Raw genomic sequence first — 18,394 nt, 5'->3', positions numbered from 1 at the left:
GGTTTGCTACAATGCCTTTTCTGAAACGTTGTCTCCTTCTGCTGGAACACTGACTTCTTTCATTTAATGCCTGCAGACTATAAAAGAGAACCCAACCCAAAAAGTTTGGTTGATTAGTCTGTGGCATTCTGTTAAACTGTTGCTTATGGCGGTCTCTGTGAGCTTCTCAGCGACATTCAGCCAGCCAGGTATCCTGCCTGCAGTAGATGGAATGTGGCAATGGAACGCTGGCTGCGCGTGTCATAATAGGCTCTGAGCCTTTATATACCTGTGCACAGCAGCAGCCACCTTCAGTCTGCTGCTGGACAGCCAGCAGCAGCAGCAGCAGGAGAGGTATGTAATCAGGAGCCCTCCTGCTAAGGGTAGACAGCTGCTCGTTCCACCCCACCCCCCGCCTTAATTGGTTCTCCTCCCTTCCAACGGTGTTGAGGCGGGTGGGAACAGCAGGGGGTGAAGGTGCTGTGTTTAAAGAGGTGGAGTTATGCAGATCTAAAACGCGTGGATTGCAGCAGCAGCAAGCCGAAAAGTGCAGGCATGTAAGGGATCTAGAGGTTGACAACATGTCTTCTTAACGGGAGTCCAGGAGCTCATCTCCACAAATGGACTTTTCAGGATCCTTGGGTGGCTCCGTAGTTTGAAACCAATTCTGGTTATCGCTTCTCGGCCTTTTGGCTAAGATCAAGTGTAGTATCTGTTCTTATCAGTTTAATATCTGATACGTCCCCTATCTGGGGACCATATATTAAATGGATTTTTAGAACAGGGAGATGGAAAAAGAGCTTGCTCTGTCCACTCCACGCATTGACCTGGTATTGCAGTATCTCCAGGACCGGTGCACCCCTTCTTTAATGCAGTTTCTAAAATCAGAAAGAATTGAATTCAATGTTTTTTGTTCATTTTGCTTGTTTGTCGGATTTTGGGATGGACTCTTTGGCTTTGCTTTTCTTCTCCTCATTGGATTTTTCATGTTCAAAGTTGCAGAAGCCAGATTACAAGCTCATTTTGGTTCAACTTCAGCAACTGTGCATTGCATTGCCATGTAATGTGATGCAATGCTATCTTTCTAGCTCTCCCTTTTTACTTCCTTTTGGATAAACAGACATATTAGGCAAGCATTTTGGAGCTTTCTCCTAAATAACTACAGGTGGTGAGATAAGCTGCACAATATAATTGACCTTTCAGTATATTGTTGCTCACACACCATCTATTTAGCAAATGCCCTTGTTATCAACAGCAGCCTTTTAAACTCACCTGAGCTAACAGGTATGTGCGCTGGTTACTCTGCTGCGCTTAAAATTTCTTTTTTGGTTTGCTACAATGCCTTTTCTGAAACGATGTGTCCTTCTGCTGGAACACTGACTTCTTTCATTTAATGCCTGCAGACTATAAAAGAGAACCCAACCCAAAAAGTTTGGTTGATTAGTCTGTGGCATTCTGTTAAACTGTTGCTTATGGCGGTCTCTGTGAGCTTCTCAGCGACATTCAGCCAGCCAGGTATCCTGCCTGCAGTAGATGGAACGTGGCAATGGAACGCTGGCTGCGCGTGTCATAATAGGCTCTGAGCCTTTATATACCTGTGCACAGCAGCAGCCACCTTCAGTCTGCTGCTGGACAGCCAGCAGCAGCAGCAGCAGGAGAGGTATGTAATCAGGATCCCTCCTGCTAGGGGTAGACAGCTGCTCGTTCCACCCCACCCCCCGCCTTAATTGGTTCTCCTCCCTTCCAACGGTGTTGAGGCGGGTGGGAACAGCAGGGGGTGAAGGTGCTGTGTTTAAAGAGGTGGAGTTATGCAGATCTAAAACGCGTGGATTGCAGCAGCAGCAAGCCGAAAAGTGCAGGCATGTAAGGGATCTAGAGGTTGACAACATGTCTTCTTAACGGGAGTCCAGGAGCTCATCTCCACAAATGGACTTTTCAGGATCCTTGGGTGGCTCCGTAGTTTGAAACCAATTCTGGTTATCGCTTCTCGGCCTTTTGGCTAAGATCAAGTGTAGTATCTGTTCTTATCAGTTTAATATCTGATACGTCCCCTATCTGGGGACCATATATTAAATGGATTTTTAGAACAGGGAGATGGAAAAAGAGCTTGCTCTGTCCACTCCACGCATTGACCTGGTATTGCAGTATCTCCAGGACCGGTGCACCCCTTCTTTAATGCAGTTTCTAAAATCAGAAAGAATTGAATTCAATGTTTTTTGTTCATTTTGCTTGTTTGTCGGATTTTGGGATGGACTCTTTGGCTTTGCTTTTCTTCTCCTCATTGGATTTTTCATGTTCAAAGTTGCAGAAGCCAGATTACAAGCTCATTTTGGTTCAACTTCAGCAACTGTGCATTGCATTGCCATGTAATGTGATGCAATGCTATCTTTCTAGCTCTCCCTTTTTACTTCCTTTTGGATAAACAGACATATTAGGCAAGCATTTTGGAGCTTTCACCTAAATAACTACAGGTGGTGAGATAAGCTGCACAATATAATTGACCTTTCAGTATATTGTTGCACACACACCATCTATTTAGCAAATGCCCTTGTTATCAACAGCAGCCTTTTAAACTCACCTGAGCTAACAGGTATGTGCGCTGGTTACTCTGCTGCGCTTAAAATTTCTTTTTTGGTTTGCTACAATGCCTTTTCTGAAACGTTGTGTCCTTCTGCTGGAACACTGACTTCTTTCATTTAATGCCTGCAGACTATAAAAGAGAACCCAACCCAAAAAGTTTGGTTGATTAGTCTGTGGCATTCTGTTAAACTGTTGCTTATGGCGGTCTCTGTGAGCTTCTCAGCGACATTCAGCCAGCCAGGTATCCTGCCTGCAGTAGATGGAACGTGGCAATGGAACGCTGGCTGCGCGTGTCATAATAGGCTCTGAGCCTTTATATACCTGTGCACAGCAGCAGCCACCTTCAGTCTGCTGCTGGACAGCCAGCAGCAGCAGCAGCAGGAGAGGTATGTAATCAGGAGCCCTCCTGCTAAGGGTAGACAGCTGCTCGTTCCACCCCACCCCCCGCCTTAATTGGTTCTCCTCCCTTCCAACGGTGTTGAGGCGGGTGGGAACAGCAGGGGGTGAAGGTGCTGTGTTTAAAGAGGTGGAGTTATGCAGATCTAAAACGCGTGGATTGCAGCAGCAGCAAGCCGAAAAGTGCAGGCATGTAAGGGATCTAGAGGTTGACAACATGTCTTCTTAACGGGAGTCCAGGAGCTCATCTCCACAAATGGACTTTTCAGGATCCTTGGGTGGCTCCGTAGTTTGAAACCAATTCTGGTTATCGCTCCTCGGCCTTTTGGCTAAGATCAAGTGTAGTATCTCTTCTTATCAGTTTAATATCTGATACGTCCCCTATCTGGGGACCATATATTAAATGGATTTTTAGAACAGGGAGATGGAAAAAGAGCTTGCTCTGTCCACTCCACGCATTGACCTGGTATTGCAGTATCTCCACGACCGGTGCACCCCTTCTTTAATGCAGTTTCTAAAATCAGAAAGAATTGAATTCAATGTTTTTTGTTCATTTTGCTTGTTTGTCGGATTTTAGGATGGACTCTTTGGCTTTGCTTTTCTTCTCCTCATTGGATTTTTCATGTTCAAAGTTGCAGAAGCCAGATTACAAGCTCATTTTGGTTCAACTTCAGCAACTGTGCATTGCATTGCCATGTAATGTGATGCAATGCTATCTTTCTAGCTCTCCCTTTTTACTTCCTTTTGGATAAACAGACATATTAGGCAAGCATTTTGGAGCTTTCACCTAAATAACTACAGGTGGTGAGATAAGCTGCACAATATAATTGACCTTTCAGTATATTGTTGCACACACACCATCTATTTAGCAAATGCCCTTGTTATCAACAGCAGCCTTTTAAACTCACCTGAGCTAACAGGTATGTGCACTGGTTACTCTGCTGCGCTTAAAATTTCTTTTTTGGTTTGCTACAATGCCTTTTCTGAAACGTTGTCTCCTTCTGCTGGAACACTGACTTCTTTCATTTAATGCCTGCAGACTATAAAAGAGAACCCAACCCAAAAAGTTTGGTTGATTAGTCTGTGGCATTCTGTTAAACTGTTGCTTATGGCGGTCTCTGTGAGCTTCTCAGCGACATTCAGCCAGCCAGGTATCCTGCCTGCAGTAGATGGAATGTGGCAATGGAACGCTGGCTGCGCGTGTCATAATAGGCTCTGAGCCTTTATATACCTGTGCACAGCAGCAGCCACCTTCAGTCTGCTGCTGGACAGCCAGCAGCAGCAGCAGCAGGAGAGGTATGTAATCAGGAGCCCTCCTGCTAAGGGTAGACAGCTGCTCGTTCCACCCCACCCCCCGCCTTAATTGGTTCTCCTCCCTTCCAACGGTGTTGAGGCGGGTGGGAACAGCAGGGGGTGAAGGTGCTGTGTTTAAAGAGGTGGAGTTATGCAGATCTAAAACGCGTGGATTGCAGCAGCAGCAAGCCGAAAAGTGCAGGCATGTAAGGGATCTAGAGGTTGACAACATGTCTTCTTAACGGGAGTCCAGGAGCTCATCTCCACAAATGGACTTTTCAGGATCCTTGGGTGGCTCCGTAGTTTGAAACCAATTCTGGTTATCGCTTCTCGGCCTTTTGGCTAAGATCAAGTGTAGTATCTGTTCTTATCAGTTTAATATCTGATACGTCCCCTATCTGGGGACCATATATTAAATGGATTTTTAGAACAGGGAGATGGAAAAAGAGCTTGCTCTGTCCACTCCACGCATTGACCTGGTATTGCAGTATCTCCAGGACCGGTGCACCCCTTCTTTAATGCAGTTTCTAAAATCAGAAAGAATTGAATTCAATGTTTTTTGTTCATTTTGCTTGTTTGTCGGATTTTGGGATGGACTCTTTGGCTTTGCTTTTCTTCTCCTCATTGGATTTTTCATGTTCAAAGTTGCAGAAGCCAGATTACAAGCTCATTTTGGTTCAACTTCAGCAACTGTGCATTGCATTGCCATGTAATGTGATGCAATGCTATCTTTCTAGCTCTCCCTTTTTACTTCCTTTTGGATAAACAGACATATTAGGCAAGCATTTTGGAGCTTTCACCTAAATAACTACTGGTGGTGAGATAAGCTGCACAATATAATTGACCTTTCAGTATATTGTTGCACACACACCATCTATTTAGCAAATGCCCTTGTTATCAACAGCAGCCTTTTAAACTCACCTGAGCTAACAGGTATGTGCGCTGGTTACTCTGCTGCGCTTAAAATTTCTTTTTTGGTTTGCTACAATGCCTTTTCTGAAACGTTGTCTCCTTCTGCTGGAACACTGACTTCTTTCATTTAATGCCTGCAGACTATAAAAGAGAACCCAACCCAAAAAGTTTGGTTGATTAGTCTGTGGCATTCTGTTAAACTGTTGCTTATGGCGGTCTCTGTGAGCTTCTCAGCGACATTCAGCCAGCCAGGTATCCTGCCTGCAGTAGATGGAACGTGGCAATGGAACGCTGGCTGCGCGTGTCATAATAGGCTCTGAGCCTTTATATACCTGTGCACAGCAGCAGCCACCTTCAGTCTGCTGCTGGACAGCCAGCAGCAGCAGCAGCAGGAGAGGTATGTAATCAGGAGCCCTCCTGCTAAGGGTAGACAGCTGCTCGTTCCACCCCACCCCCCGCCTTAATTGGTTCTCCTCCCTTCCAACGGTGTTGAGGCGGGTGGGAACAGCAGGGGGTGAAGGTGCTGTGTTTAAAGAGGTGGAGTTATGCAGATCTAAAACGCGTGGATTGCAGCAGCAGCAAGCCGAAAAGTGCAGGCATGTAAGGGATCTAGAGGTTGACAACATGTCTTCTTAACGGGAGTCCAGGAGCTCATCTCCACAAATGGACTTTTCAGGATCCTTGGGTGGCTCCGTAGTTTGAAACCAATTCTGGTTATCGCTTCTCGGCCTTTTGGCTAAGATCAAGTGTAGTATCTGTTCTTATCAGTTTAATATCTGATACGTCCCCTATCTGGGGACCATATATTAAATGGATTTTTAGAACAGGGAGATGGAAAAAGAGCTTGCTCTGTCCACTCCACGCATTGACCTGGTATTGCAGTATCTCCACGACCGGTGCACCCCTTCTTTAATGCAGTTTCTAAAATCAGAAAGAATTGAATTCAATGTTTTTTGTTCATTTTGCTTGTTTGTCGGATTTTGGGATGGACTCTTTGGCTTTGCTTTTCTTCTCCTCATTGGATTTTTCATGTTCAAAGTTGCAGAAGCCAGATTACAAGCTCATTTTGGTTCAACTTCAGCAACTGTGCATTGCATTGCCATGTAATGTGATGCAATGCTATCTTTCTAGCTCTCCCTTTTTACTTCCTTTTGGATAAACAGACATATTAGGCAAGCATTTTGGAGCTTTCACCTAAATAACTACAGGTGGTGAGATAAGCTGCACAATATAATTGACCTTTCAGTATATTGTTGCACACACACCATCTATTTAGCAAATGCCCTTGTTATCAACAGCAGCCTTTTAAACTCACCTGAGCTAACAGGTATGTGCACTGGTTACTCTGCTGCGCTTAAAATTTCTTTTTTGGTTTGCTACAATGCCTTTTCTGAAACGTTGTCTCCTTCTGCTGGAACACTGACTTCTTTCATTTAATGCCTGCAGACTATAAAAGAGAACCCAACCCAAAAAGTTTGGTTGATTAGTCTGTGGCATTCTGTTAAACTGTTGCTTATGGCGGTCTCTGTGAGCTTCTCAGCGACATTCAGCCAGCCAGGTATCCTGCCTGCAGTAGATGGAATGTGGCAATGGAACGCTGGCTGCGCGTGTCATAATAGGCTCTGAGCCTTTATATACCTGTGCACAGCAGCAGCCACCTTCAGTCTGCTGCTGGACAGCCAGCAGCAGCAGCAGCAGGAGAGGTATGTAATCAGGAGCCCTCCTGCTAAGGGTAGACAGCTGCTCGTTCCACCCCACCCCCCGCCTTAATTGGTTCTCCTCCCTTCCAACGGTGTTGAGGCGGGTGGGAACAGCAGGGGGTGAAGGTGCTGTGTTTAAAGAGGTGGAGTTATGCAGATCTAAAACGCGTGGATTGCAGCAGCAGCAAGCCGAAAAGTGCAGGCATGTAAGGGATCTAGAGGTTGACAACATGTCTTCTTAACGGGAGTCCAGGAGCTCATCTCCACAAATGGACTTTTCAGGATCCTTGGGTGGCTCCGTAGTTTGAAACCAATTCTGGTTATCGCTTCTCGGCCTTTTGGCTAAGATCAAGTGTAGTATCTGTTCTTATCAGTTTAATATCTGATACGTCCCCTATCTGGGGACCATATATTAAATGGATTTTTAGAACAGGGAGATGGAAAAAGAGCTTGCTCTGTCCACTCCACGCATTGACCTGGTATTGCAGTATCTCCAGGACCGGTGCACCCCTTCTTTAATGCAGTTTCTAAAATCAGAAAGAATTGAATTCAATGTTTTTTGTTCATTTTGCTTGTTTGTCGGATTTTGGGATGGACTCTTTGGCTTTGCTTTTCTTCTCCTCATTGGATTTTTCATGTTCAAAGTTGCAGAAGCCAGATTACAAGCTCATTTTGGTTCAACTTCAGCAACTGTGCATTGCATTGCCATGTAATGTGATGCAATGCTATCTTTCTAGCTCTCCCTTTTTACTTCCTTTTGGATAAACAGACATATTAGGCAAGCATTTTGGAGCTTTCACCTAAATAACTACTGGTGGTGAGATAAGCTGCACAATATAATTGACCTTTCAGTATATTGTTGCACACACACCATCTATTTAGCAAATGCCCTTGTTATCAACAGCAGCCTTTTAAACTCACCTGAGCTAACAGGTATGTGCGCTGGTTACTCTGCTGCGCTTAAAATTTCTTTTTTGGTTTGCTACAATACCTTTTCTGAAACGTTGTCTCCTTCTGCTGGAACACTGACTTCTTTCATTTAATGCCTGCAGACTATAAAAGAGAACCCAACCCAAAAAGTTTGGTTGATTAGTCTGTGGCATTCTGTTAAACTGTTGCTTATGGCGGTCTCTGTGAGCTTCTCAGCGACATTCAGCCAGCCAGGTATCCTGCCTGCAGTAGATGGAATGTGGCAATGGAACGCTGGCTGCGCGTGTCATAATAGGCTCTGAGCCTTTATATACCTGTGCACAGCAGCAGCCACCTTCAGTCTGCTGCTGGACAGCCAGCAGCAGCAGCAGCAGGAGAGGTATGTAATCAGGAGCCCTCCTGCTAAGGGTAGACAGCTGCTCGTTCCACCCCACCCCCCGCCTTAATTGGTTCTCCTCCCTTCCAACGGTGTTGAGGCGGGTGGGAACAGCAGGGGGTGAAGGTGCTGTGTTTAAAGAGGTGGAGTTATGCAGATCTAAAACGCGTGGATTGCAGCAGCAGCAAGCCGAAAAGTGCAGGCATGTAAGGGATCTAGAGGTTGACAACATGTCTTCTTAACGGGAGTCCAGGAGCTCATCTCCACAAATGGACTTTTCAGGATCCTTGGGTGGCTCCGTAGTTTGAAACCAATTCTGGTTATCGCTTCTCGGCCTTTTGGCTAAGATCAAGTGTAGTATCATCGCTTCTCGGCCTTTTGGCTAAGATCAAGTGTAGTATCTTTTGAAAAGGCAGTTTTGTCCTTGGGCTGCCCTAGTAAATTGATGCATATTACACACTGGTTTGGTGCACTTGTTAGTACGCCAGGTGGCTCATAGAGTTATCTGATGGAAAACATGGCCCTCCAGGATCGAAGTCACTACGCTGGGTAAGTGTGAGGGCTTTGGAGCAATGTGCCCCAGGAGTAGGCGCCCTGGTGGGAGTCCAAGCTTACTGGGACTGGGAACCCCAGAAAGACTTGGCTTCGTAGCACGCCGCACCTTTGCCAATCATACTTTCTGAGCAACCCCCCCTATTCCTGGCCTCCGGGCTAGGAAGGGGAATTTTTATAAACCCGGTCGGAGGTCCGGTCAGCTTTGGGCTGAGAAACCAACACAGGCTCCAGCTCCACTAGGGTGGCAGCCTAGATGGAAGCTGGGAGCACGAAAACGGCTCTTCTCCGGCTTCGGCTAGGGAGAGCATCGTAGATCCCTGACCCTCACTGTGGCCTTCTGGCTCGGAGGGATGGGGATGGTTTATTGGGGACCCTCTCCTCCGGGAAGGGTCCACATGAATCCTCGCCTCGTGCGCTGTTTTGGTGTGACTTCGGTCACATTTTTCAGTGCCTTGGAAGCAGCTTCAATCAAAAAATCTGTTCTTATCAGTTTAATATCTGATACGTCCCCTATCTGGGGACCATATATTAAATGGATTTTTAGAACAGGGAGATGGAAAAAGAGCTTGCTCTGTCCACTCCACGCATTGACCTGGTATTGCAGTATCTCCAGGACCGGTGCACCCCTTCTTTAATGCAGTTTCTAAAATCAGAAAGAATTGAATTCAATGTTTTTTGTTCATTTTGCTTGTTTGTCGGATTTTGGGATGGACTCTTTGGCTTTGCTTTTCTTCTCCTCATTGGATTTTTCATGTTCAAAGTTGCAGAAGCCAGATTGCAAGCTCATTTTGGTTCAACTTCAGCAACTGTGCATTGCATTGCCATGTAATGTGATGCAATGCTATCTTTCTAGCTCTCCCTTTTTACTTCCTTTTGGATAAACAGACATATTAGGCAAGCATTTTGGAGCTTTCACCTAAATAACTACAGGTGGTGAGATAAGCTGCACAATATAATTGACCTTTCAGTATATTGTTGCACACACACCATCTATTTAGCAAATGCCCTTGTTATCAACAGCAGCCTTTTAAACTCACCTGAGCTAACAGGTATGTGCACTGGTTACTCTGCTGCGCTTAAAATTTCTTTTTTGGTTTGCTACAATGCCTTTTCTGAAACGTTGTCTCCTTCTGCTGGAACACTGACTTCTTTCATTTAATGCCTGCAGACTATAAAAGAGAACCCAACCCAAAAAGTTTGGTTGATTAGTCTGTGGCATTCTGTTAAACTGTTGCTTATGGCGGTCTCTGTGAGCTTCTCAGCGACATTCAGCCAGCCAGGTATCCTGCCTGCAGTAGATGGAATGTGGCAATGGAACGCTGGCTGCGCGTGTCATAATAGGCTCTGAGCCTTTATATACCTGTGCACAGCAGCAGCCACCTTCAGTCTGCTGCTGGACAGCCAGCAGCAGCAGCAGCAGGAGAGGTATGTAATCAGGAGCCCTCCTGCTAAGGGTAGACAGCTGCTCGTTCCACCCCACCCCCCGCCTTAATTGGTTCTCCTCCCTTCCAACGGTGTTGAGGCGGGTGGGAACAGCAGGGGGTGAAGGTGCTGTGTTTAAAGAGGTGGAGTTATGCAGATCTAAAACGCGTGGATTGCAGCAGCAGCAAGCCGAAAAGTGCAGGCATGTAAGGGATCTAGAGGTTGACAACATGTCTTCTTAACGGGAGTCCAGGAGCTCATCTCCACAAATGGACTTTTCAGGATCCTTGGGTGGCTCCGTAGTTTGAAACCAATTCTGGTTATCGCTTCTCGGCCTTTTGGCTAAGATCAAGTGTAGTATCTGTTCTTATCAGTTTAATATCTGATACGTCCCCTATCTGGGGACCATATATTAAATGGATTTTTAGAACAGGGAGATGGAAAAAGAGCTTGCTCTGTCCACTCCACGCATTGACCTGGTATTGCAGTATCTCCAGGACCGGTGCACCCCTTCTTTAATGCAGTTTCTAAAATCAGAAAGAATTGAATTCAATGTTTTTTGTTCATTTTGCTTGTTTGTCGGATTTTGGGATGGACTCTTTGGCTTTGCTTTTCTTCTCCTCATTGGATTTTTCATGTTCAAAGTTGCAGAAGCCAGATTACAAGCTCATTTTGGTTCAACTTCAGCAACTGTGCATTGCATTGCCATGTAATGTGATGCAATGCTATCTTTCTAGCTCTCCCTTTTTACTTCCTTTTGGATAAACAGACATATTAGGCAAGCATTTTGGAGCTTTCACCTAAATAACTACTGGTGGTGTGATAAGCTGCACAATATAATTGACCTTTCAGTATATTGTTGCACACACACCATCTATTTAGCAAATGCCCTTGTTATCAACAGCAGCCTTTTAAACTCACCTGAGCTAACAGGTATGTGCGCTGGTTACTCTGCTGCGCTTAAAATTTCTTTTTTGGTTTGCTACAATGCCTTTTCTGAAACGTTGTCTCCTTCTGCTGGAACACTGACTTCTTTCATTTAATGCCTGCAGACTATAAAAGAGAACCCAACCCAAAAAGTTTGGTTGATTAGTCTGTGGCATTCTGTTAAACTGTTGCTTATGGCGGTCTCTGTGAGCTTCTCAGCGACATTCAGCCAGCCAGGTATCCTGCCTGCAGTAGATGGAATGTGGCAATGGAACGCTGGCTGCGCGTGTCATAATAGGCTCTGAGCCTTTATATACCTGTGCACAGCAGCAGCCACCTTCAGTCTGCTGCTGGACAGCCAGCAGCAGCAGCAGCAGGAGAGGTATGTAATCAGGAGCCCTCCTGCTAAGGGTAGACAGCTGCTCGTTCCACCCCACCCCCCGCCTTAATTGGTTCTCCTCCCTTCCAACGGTGTTGAGGCGGGTGGGAACAGCAGGGGGTGAATGTGCTGTGTTTAAAGAGGTGGAGTTATGCAGATCTAAAACGCGTGGATTGCAGCAGCAGCAAGCCGAAAAGTGCAGGCATGTAAGGGATCTAGAGGTTGACAACATGTCTTCTTAACGGGAGTCCAGGAACTCATCTCCACAAATGGACTTTTCAGGATCCTTGGGTGGCTCCGTAGTTTGAAACCAATTCTGGTTATCGCTTCTCGGCCTTTTGGCTAAGATCAAGTGTAGTATCTGTTCTTATCAGTTTAATATCTGATACGTCCCCTATCTGGGGACCATATATTAAATGGATTTTTAGAACAGGGAGATGGAAAAAGAGCTTGCTCTGTCCACTCCACGCATTGACCTGGTATTGCAGTATCTCCAGGACCGGTGCACCCCTTCTTTAATGCAGTTTCTAAAATCAGAAAGAATTGAATTCAATGTTTTTTGTTCATTTTGCTTGTTTGTCGGATTTTGGGATGGACTCTTTGGCTTTGCTTTTCTTCTCCTCATTGGATTTTTCATGTTCAAAGTTGCAGAAGCCAGATTACAAGCTCATTTTGGTTCAACTTCAGCAACTGTGCATTGCATTGCCATGTAATGTGATGCAATGCTATCTTTCTAGCTCTCCCTTTTTACTTCCTTTTGGATAAACAGACATATTAGGCAAGCATTTTGGAGCTTTCACCTAAATAACTACAGGTGGTGAGATAAGCTGCACAATATAATTGACCTTTCAGTATATTGTTGCACACACACCATCTATTTAGCAAATGCCCTTGTTATCAACAGCAGCCTTTTAAACTCACCTGAGCTAACAGGTATGTGCGCTGGTTACTCTGCTGCGCTTAAAATTTCTTTTTTGGTTTGCTACAATGCCTTTTCTGAAACGTTGTCTCCTTCTGCTGGAACACTGACTTCTTTCATTTAATGCCTGCAGACTATAAAAGAGAACCCAACCCAAAAAGTTTGGTTGATTAGTCTGTGGCATTCTGTTAAACTGTTGCTTATGGCGGTCTCTGTGAGCTTCTCAGCGACATTCAGCCAGCCAGGTATCCTGCCTGCAGTAGATGGAATGTGGCAATGGAACGCTGGCTGCGCGTGTCATAATAGGCTCTGAGCCTTTATATACCTGTGCACAGCAGCAGCCACCTTCAGTCTGCTGCTGGACAGCCAGCAGCAGCAGCAGCAGGAGAGGTATGTAATCAGGAGCCCTCCTGCTAAGGGTAGACAGCTGCTCGTTCCACCCCACCCCCCGCCTTAATTGGTTCTCCTCCCTTCCAACGGTGTTGAGGCGGGTGGGAACAGCAGGGGGTGAAGGTGCTGTGTTTAAAGAGGTGGAGTTATGCAGATCTAAAACGCGTGGATTGCAGCAGCAGCAAGCCGAAAAGTGCAGGCATGTAAGGGATCTAGAGGTTGACAACATGTCTTCTTAACGGGAGTCCAGGAGCTCATCTCCACAAATGGACTTTTCAGGATCCTTGGGTGGCTCCGTAGTTTGAAACCAATTCTGGTTATCGCTTCTCGGCCTTTTGGCTAAGATCAAGTGTAGTATCTGTTCTTATCAGTTTAATATCTGATACGTCCCCTATCTGGGGACCATATATTAAATGGATTTTTAGAACAGGGAGATGGAAAAAGAGCTTGCTCTGTCCACTCCACGCATTGACCTGGTATTGCAGTATCTCCAGGACCGGTGCACCCCTTCTTTAATGCAGTTTCTAAAATCAGAAAGAATTGAATTCAATGTTTTTTGTTCATTTTGCTTGTTTGTCGGATTTTGGGATGGACTCTTTGGCTTTGCTTTTCTTCTCCTCATTGGATTTTTCATGTTCAAAGTTGCAGAAGCCAGATTACAAGCTCATTTTGGTTCATCTTCAGCAACTGTGCATTGCATTGCCATGTAATGTGATGCAATGCTATCTTTCTAGCTCTCCCTTTTTACTTCCTTTTGGATAAACAGACATATTAGGCAAGCATTTTGGAGCTTTCACCTAAATAACTACAGGTGGTGAGATAAGCTGCACAATATAATTGACCTTTCAGTATATTGTTGCACACACACCATCTATTTAGCAAATGCCCTTGTTATCAACAGCAGCCTTTTAAACTCACCTGAGCTAACAGGTATGTGCGCTGGTTACTCTGCTGCGCTTAAAATTTCTTTTTTGGTTTGCTACAATGCCTTTTCTGAAACGTTGTCTCCTTCTGCTGGAACACTGACTTCTTTCATTTAATGCCTGCAGACTATAAAAGAGAACCCAACCCAAAAAGTTTGGTTGATTAGTCTGTGGCATTCTGTTAAACTGTTGCTTATGGCGGTCTCTGTGAGCTTCTCAGCGACATTCAGCCAGCCAGGTATCCTGCCTGCAGTAGATGGAATGTGGCAATGGAACGCTGGCTGCGCGTGTCATAATAGGCTCTGAGCCTTTATATACCTGTGCACAGCAGCAGCCACCTTCAGTCTGCTGCTGGACAGCCAGCAGCAGCAGCAGCAGGAGAGGTATGTAATCAGGAGCCCTCCTGCTAAGGGTAGACAGCTGCTCGTTCCACCCCACCCCCCGCCTTAATTGGTTCTCCTCCCTTCCAACGGTGTTGAGGCGGGTGGGAACAGCAGGGGGTGAAGGTGCTGTGTTTAAAGAGGTGGAGTTATGCAGATCTAAAACGCGTGGATTGCAGCAGCAGCAAGCCGAAAAGTGCAGGCATGTAAGGGATCTAGAGGTTGACAACATGTCTTCTTAACGGGAGTCCAGGAGCTCATCTCCACAAATGGACTTTTCAGGATCCTTGGGTGGCTCCGTAGTTTGAAACCAATTCTGGTTATCGCTTCTCGGCCTTTTGGCTAAGATCAAGTGTAGTATCTTTTGAAAAGGCAGTTTTGTCCTTGGGCTGCCCTAGTAAATTGATGCATATTACACACTGGTTTGGTGCACTTGTTAGTACGCCAGGTGTCTCATAGAGTTATCTGATGGAAAACATGGCCCTCCAGGATCGAAGTCACTAGGCTGGGAAAGTGTGAGGGCTTTGGAGCAATGTGCCCCAGGAGTAGGCGCCCTGGTGGGAGTCCAAGCTTACTGGGACTGGGAACCCCAGAAAGACTTGGCTTCGTAGCACGCCGCACCTTTGCCAATCATACTTTCTGAGCAACCCCCCCTATTCCTGGCCTCCGGGCTAGGAAGGGGAATTTTTATAAACCCGGTCGGAGGTCCGGTCAGCTTTGGGCTGAGAAACCAACACAGGCTCCAGCTCCACTAGGGTGGCAGCCTAGATGGAAGCTGGGAGCACGAAAACGGCTCTTCTCCGGCTTCGGCTAGGGAGAGCATCGGAGATCCCTGACCCTCGCTGTGGCCTTCTGGCTCGGAGGGATGGGGATGGTTTATTGGGGACCCTCTCCTCCGGGAAGGGTCCACATGAATCCTCGCCTCGTGCGCTGTTTTGGTGTGACTTCGGTCACATTTTTCAGTGCCTTGGATGCAGCTTCAATCAAAAAAATCTGTTCTTATCAGTTTAATATCTGATACGTCCCCTATCTGGGGACCATATATTAAATGGATTTTTAGAACAGGGAGATGGAAAAAGAGCTTGCTCTGTCCACTCCACGCATTGACCTGGTATTGCAGTATCTCCAGGACCGGTGCACCCCTTCTTTAATGCAGTTTCTAAAATCAGAAAGAATTGAATTCAATGTTTTTTGTTCATTTTGCTTGTTTGTCGGATTTTGGGATGGACTCTTTGGCTTTGCTTTTCTTCTCCTCATTGGATTTTTCATGTTCAAAGTTGCAGAAGCCAGATTACAAGCTCATTTTGGTTCAACTTCAGCAACTGTGCATTGCATTGCCATGTAATGTGATGCAATGCTATCTTTCTAGCTCTCCCTTTTTACTTCCTTTTGGATAAACAGACATATTAGGCAAGCATTTTGGAGCTTTCACCTAAATAACTACAGGTGGTGAGATAAGCTGCACAATATAATTGACCTTTCAGTATATTGTTGCACACACACCATCTATTTAGCAAATGCCCTTGTTATCAACAGCAGCCTTTTAAACTCACCTGAGCTAACAGGTATGTGCGCTGGTTACTCTGCTGCGCTTAAAATTTCTTTTTTGGTTTGCTACAATGCCTTTTCTGAAACGTTGTCTCCTTCTGCTGGAACACTGACTTCTTTCATTTAATGCCTGCAGACTATAAAAGAGAACCCAACCCAAAAAGTTTGGTTGATTAGTCTGTGGCATTCTGTTAAACTGTTGCTTATGGCGGTCTCTGTGAGCTTCTCAGCGACATTCAGCCAGCCAGGTATCCTGCCTGCAGTAGATGGAATGTGGCAATGGAACGCTGGCTGCGCGTGTCATAATAGGCTCTGAGCCTTTATATACCTGTGCACAGCAGCAGCCACCTTCAGTCTGCTGCTGGACAGCCAGCAGCAGCAGCAGCAGGAGAGGTATGTAATCAGGAGCCCTCCTGCTAAGGGTAGACAGCTGCTCGTTCCACCCCACCCCCCGCCTTAATTGGTTCTCCTCCCTTCCAACGGTGTTGAGGCGGGTGGGAACAGCAGGGGGTGAAGGTGCTGTGTTTAAAGAGGTGGAGTTATGCAGATCTAAAACGCGTGGATTGCAGCAGCAGCAAGCCGAAAAGTGCAGGCATGTAAGGGATCTAGAGGTTGACAACATGTCTTCTTAATGGGAGTCCAGGAGCTCATCTCCACAAATGGACTTTTCAGGATCCTTGGGTGGCTCCGTAGTTTGAAACCAATTCTGGTTATCGCTTCTCGGCCTTTTGGCTAAGATCAAGTGTAGTATCTGTTCTTATCAGTTTAATATCTGATACGTCCCCTATCTGGGGACCATATATTAAATGGATTTTTAGAACAGGGAGATGGAAAAAGAGCTTGCTCTGTCCACTCCACGCATTGACCTGGTATTGCAGTATCTCCAGGACCGGTGCACCCCTTCTTTAATGCAGTTTCTAAAATCAGAAAGAATTGAATTCAATGTTTTTTGTTCATTTTGCTTGTTTGTCGGATTTTGGGATGGACTCTTTGGCTTTGCTTTTCTTCTCCTCATTGGATTTTTCATGTTCAAAGTTGCAGAAGCCAGATTACAAGCTCATTTTGGTTCAACTTCAGCAACTGTGCATTGCATTGCCATGTAATGTGATGCAATGCTATCTTTCTAGCTCTCCCTTTTTACTTCCTTTTGGATAAACAGACATATTAGGCAAGCATTTTGGAGCTTTCACCTAAATAACTACAGGTGGTGAGATAAGCTGCACAATATAATTGACCTTTCAGTATATTGTTGCACACACACCATCTATTTAGCAAATGCCCTTGTTATCAACAGCAGCCTTTTAAACTCACCTGAGCTAACAGGTATGTGCGCTGGTTACTCTGCTGCGCTTAAAATTTCTTTTTTGGTTTGCTACAATGCCTTTTCTGAAACGTTGTCTCCTTCTGCTGGAACACTGACTTCTTTCATTTAATGCCTGCAGACTATAAAAGAGAACCCAACCCAAAAAGTTTGGTTGATTAGTCTGTGGCATTCTGTTAAACTGTTGCTTATGGCGGTCTCTGTGAGCTTCTCAGCGACATTCAGCCAGCCAGGTATCCTGCCTGCAGTAGATGGAATGTGGCAATGGAACGCTGGCTGCGCGTGTCATAATAGGCTCTGAGCCTTTATATACCTGTGCACAGCAGCAGCCACCTTCAGTCTGCTGCTGGACAGCCAGCAGCAGCAGCAGCAGGAGAGGTATGTAATCAGGAGCCCTCCTGCTAAGGGTAGACAGCTGCTCGTTCCACCCCACCCCCCGCCTTAATTGGTTCTCCTCCCTTCCAACGGTGTTGAGGCGGGTGGGAACAGCAGGGGGTGAAGGTGCTGTGTTTAAAGAGGTGGAGTTATGCAGATCTAAAACGCGTGGATTGCAGCAGCAGCAAGCCGAAAAGTGCAGGCATGTAAGGGATCTAGAGGTTGACAACATGTCTTCTTAACGGGAGTCCAGGAGCTCATCTCCACAAATGGACTTTTCAGGATCCTTGGGTGGCTCCGTAGTTTGAAACCAATTCTGGTTATCGCTTCTCGGCCTTTTGGCTAAGATCAAGTGTAGTATCTGTTCTTATCAGTTTAATATCTGATACGTCCCCTATCTGGGGACCATATATTAAATGGATTTTTAGAACAGGGAGATGGAAAAAGAGCTTGCTCTGTCCACTCCACGCATTGACCTGGTATTGCAGTATCTCCAGGACCGGTGCACCCCTTCTTTAATGCAGTTTCTAAAATCAGAAAGAATTGAATTCAATGTTTTTTGTTCATTTTGCTTGTTTGTCGGATTTTGGGATGGACTCTTTGGCTTTGCTTTTCTTCTCCTCATTGGATTTTTCATGTTCAAAGTTGCAGAAGCCAGATTACAAGCTCATTTTGGTTCAACTTCAGCAACTGTGCATTGCATTGCCATGTAATGTGATGCAATGCTATCTTTCTAGCTCTCCCTTTTTACTTCCTTTTGGATAAACAGACATATTAGGCAAGCATTTTGGAGCTTTCACCTAAATAACTACAGGTGGTAAGATAAGCTGCACAATATAATTGACCTTTCAGTATATTGTTGCACACACACCATCTATTTAGCAAATGCCCTTGTTATCAACAGCAGCCTTTTAAACTCACCTGAGCTAACAGGTATGTGCGCTGGTTACTCTGCTGCGCTTAAAATTTCTTTTTTGGTTTGCTACAATGCCTTTTCTGAAACGTTGTCTCCTTCTGCTGGAACACTGACTTCTTTCATTTAATGCCTGCAGACTATAAAAGAGAACCCAACCCAAAAAGTTTGGTTGA

The 18,394-nt window shown here is 45.5% G+C and overlaps 13 non-coding genes and 2 pseudogenes across 13 annotated transcripts; all 15 read left to right on the top strand.

Moving 5' to 3' along the window:
• The first annotated feature begins 652 nt into the window (after positions 1-652).
• On the top strand, positions 653-843 carry LOC141236077 (U2 spliceosomal RNA). Its single transcript, XR_012301773.1, has one exon. It is a non-coding gene; the product is annotated as a U2 spliceosomal RNA (small nuclear RNA).
• Positions 844-1,958: 1,115 nt separating this feature from the next.
• On the top strand, positions 1,959-2,149 carry LOC141236076 (U2 spliceosomal RNA). The gene has a single exon (XR_012301772.1). It is a non-coding gene; the product is annotated as a U2 spliceosomal RNA (small nuclear RNA).
• Positions 2,150-3,264: 1,115 nt separating this feature from the next.
• Positions 3,265-3,455, top strand: LOC141236315 (U2 spliceosomal RNA). The gene has a single exon (XR_012302004.1). It is a non-coding gene; the product is annotated as a U2 spliceosomal RNA (small nuclear RNA).
• Positions 3,456-4,570: 1,115 nt separating this feature from the next.
• Positions 4,571-4,761, top strand: LOC141236075 (U2 spliceosomal RNA). The gene has a single exon (XR_012301771.1). It is a non-coding gene; the product is annotated as a U2 spliceosomal RNA (small nuclear RNA).
• A 1,115-nt stretch (positions 4,762-5,876) lies between these two features.
• Positions 5,877-6,067, top strand: LOC141236288 (U2 spliceosomal RNA). The gene has a single exon (XR_012301979.1). It is a non-coding gene; the product is annotated as a U2 spliceosomal RNA (small nuclear RNA).
• Positions 6,068-7,182: 1,115 nt separating this feature from the next.
• LOC141236074 (U2 spliceosomal RNA) lies at positions 7,183-7,373 on the top strand. Its single transcript, XR_012301770.1, has one exon. It is a non-coding gene; the product is annotated as a U2 spliceosomal RNA (small nuclear RNA).
• A 1,115-nt stretch (positions 7,374-8,488) lies between these two features.
• On the top strand, positions 8,489-8,644 carry LOC141236380 (U2 spliceosomal RNA; annotated as a pseudogene).
• A 524-nt stretch (positions 8,645-9,168) lies between these two features.
• LOC141236329 (U2 spliceosomal RNA) lies at positions 9,169-9,350 on the top strand. Its single transcript, XR_012302014.1, has one exon. It is a non-coding gene; the product is annotated as a U2 spliceosomal RNA (small nuclear RNA).
• A 1,115-nt stretch (positions 9,351-10,465) lies between these two features.
• LOC141236073 (U2 spliceosomal RNA) lies at positions 10,466-10,656 on the top strand. The gene has a single exon (XR_012301769.1). It is a non-coding gene; the product is annotated as a U2 spliceosomal RNA (small nuclear RNA).
• Positions 10,657-11,771: 1,115 nt separating this feature from the next.
• Positions 11,772-11,962, top strand: LOC141236072 (U2 spliceosomal RNA). Its single transcript, XR_012301768.1, has one exon. It is a non-coding gene; the product is annotated as a U2 spliceosomal RNA (small nuclear RNA).
• A 1,115-nt stretch (positions 11,963-13,077) lies between these two features.
• LOC141236071 (U2 spliceosomal RNA) lies at positions 13,078-13,268 on the top strand. Its single transcript, XR_012301767.1, has one exon. It is a non-coding gene; the product is annotated as a U2 spliceosomal RNA (small nuclear RNA).
• A 1,115-nt stretch (positions 13,269-14,383) lies between these two features.
• LOC141236381 (U2 spliceosomal RNA) lies at positions 14,384-14,499 on the top strand (annotated as a pseudogene).
• Positions 14,500-15,023: 524 nt separating this feature from the next.
• On the top strand, positions 15,024-15,206 carry LOC141236328 (U2 spliceosomal RNA). Its single transcript, XR_012302013.1, has one exon. It is a non-coding gene; the product is annotated as a U2 spliceosomal RNA (small nuclear RNA).
• Positions 15,207-16,321: 1,115 nt separating this feature from the next.
• On the top strand, positions 16,322-16,512 carry LOC141236070 (U2 spliceosomal RNA). Its single transcript, XR_012301766.1, has one exon. It is a non-coding gene; the product is annotated as a U2 spliceosomal RNA (small nuclear RNA).
• A 1,115-nt stretch (positions 16,513-17,627) lies between these two features.
• LOC141236069 (U2 spliceosomal RNA) lies at positions 17,628-17,818 on the top strand. The gene has a single exon (XR_012301765.1). It is a non-coding gene; the product is annotated as a U2 spliceosomal RNA (small nuclear RNA).
• Positions 17,819-18,394: the final 576 nt, after the last annotated feature.

This window comes from Phyllobates terribilis, unplaced genomic scaffold (assembly GCF_046119375.1).
Source record: "Phyllobates terribilis strain yellow unplaced genomic scaffold, ASM4611937v1 Scaffold_693__1_contigs__length_808095, whole genome shotgun sequence".
Lineage (NCBI taxonomy): Eukaryota > Metazoa > Chordata > Amphibia > Anura > Dendrobatidae > Phyllobates > Phyllobates terribilis.
Note: the sequence above shows the minus strand (reverse complement) of the source record. Positions and strands in the feature narration are given on the sequence as shown.